Source organism: Bactrocera dorsalis, chromosome 2, assembly GCF_023373825.1.
Source record: "Bactrocera dorsalis isolate Fly_Bdor chromosome 2, ASM2337382v1, whole genome shotgun sequence".
Classification (NCBI taxonomy): Eukaryota; Metazoa; Arthropoda; class Insecta; order Diptera; family Tephritidae; genus Bactrocera; species Bactrocera dorsalis.
Genome location: NC_064304.1, coordinates 35605587 through 35607346, shown reverse-complemented (window position 1 = coordinate 35607346; position 1760 = coordinate 35605587). Strand labels below are relative to the sequence as shown.

General features: G+C 42.3%; 1 non-coding gene across 1 annotated transcript; it reads right to left on the bottom strand.

Moving 5' to 3' along the window:
- Positions 1-296: 296 nt before the first annotated feature.
- LOC105226323 (uncharacterized) lies at positions 297-1292 on the bottom strand. Its single transcript, XR_007422036.1, has 2 exons — positions 998-1292; positions 297-921 (listed from the first exon to the last, which is right to left on the bottom strand). It is a non-coding gene; the product is annotated as an uncharacterized LOC105226323 (transcript).
- Between the last annotated feature and the right edge of the window lie 468 nt (positions 1293-1760).

Sequence of the window (1760 nt, the reverse complement as noted above, 5' to 3'; positions counted from 1 at the left end):
AGGAGGTTGGTATTGCAAAGGCTTACAATCGGACCATTGTCAAATGACGTTTCAAAATGGAGTCGAAACCAAAAATACCAAAATTCACTGAAGGCTGAAAGCCATCCCAGCCGAGCGCTATGAGAAGTGCATAGACAATTAGTTTAAGCGTTGGCGTGTTCATATTGATCTAGGGGACTTTTTTAAACAGATAATAAAGATTTGTGTTAAAATGTGTACTAAATATGTTTTTTTTTGTCAGTCCGGTTCAAATTTGATCATATTATATTGTGATAATCGATGAAATTGGAGTCGAATCGAATGATCAAATGAATTGTTTTTATTTAATTTTAATTTATCGAAAACAATATGTATTTAAATTAATATTCTTAGATTCATATAACAATTCCTGCAACATCCACAGCTCATATATCCATATTAACTCTCTCTCTCTCACTCTTTAACGCAATCAGCGCTGCATTTCCGCACACGTGCTGCATGTGCAGTCTCAAACTCGAATGCAACATTTCACTAGAATCCAACTAATTTCAAGAGTCTCCACCAGAAGGCATGCCCCGCCACACTCGGCCCGCCGCTATACGCCTGCTCAATCAGCAAGCCAAGCCGTTGCATTACGCGACCCAACTCTTCCGCGCCACATTCTTTAAAACGCCAAATTTGCTCTTTGCTTGTGGCTAACTGTGCGCACTGTTCGAACTGTTGCACCGCCTCGGCACGCACCGCCTCACCCTCGTCGTGCATCCGCTTGGGCAGTTTGTGCACCAACACATTATCGATTTTCAGTAGCGCTGCGCTGGTGAACTGCTGCACCTCAGTGGCAATGATGAGTGCCTCATCCGGTGGTGGCACTGCACTTGAGCCCGCCGCAGCAGCGGAGCTCACGTACGTGTCGTTGGCAGCCGCTGCACTGGCAGTTGCACACTTGTGTGGTTGGAAGGAGAGAAAAAAAGTTAATTTCAAAAGAAATTGGAAAAGTTTTGGCGAAAGCCAAAATTACAGCTAATATTACGCTCACCAATGACAGTAGCGCAATTGCAATGCCAGTTGCTGTTGCAGCAGCAATGTTGCAAGCAAACAACGATTTGTCACACATGGTCACTAAATCAATTTCGAGTTTCGAGAATTCAGCGCTGTGCACTTTTTGTGGTTTGCAGTTTTCTTCCTGTGCTTCTCTCGGTGAAATTTCCGGCCTTCCTCTGCGACACTTTCTTCGACAATGACGCTTTTCGCCCGCAAGTGGCTCGTGAAATAGAGAAACGCTGCAAAAGCTTCGTCATGGCAAGTCTTCAAGATGTTTTCACCGTGTTTATCTGCACATTGTTGACATCACACACACACATACGTATGTATATAACTGATAAGACCGTTGCGCTGAGTCTGGTGATCTTAATTAGCATATTGTACTCACAAATATTTGTGTTTACTTTCATGGCTCGTTAAACTAAAGGTGTACCTACATATACATATATATTTCGACATACAAATGCGCTTATCTGTTTATACAGTTATATCAGCTTTGCTCCTTTGATCCCATAAATGAGTAAATATTTTTATCATGCAATTTCTTGCGGTTTCAGCCACAATGAAGTCATATACCGGTACATAATGTAGTTATTGACATTTCGCGCGATAACCCAGAGAATGGCTCGATGAAACGGAATATATGTCACTCTTTTAATAATATAAATTATACAAGGTACATAGGTAGGTAGATAGAGTGGCTGTCTGACGACGCACCTAGACCTTTAGGAGGCCCACTG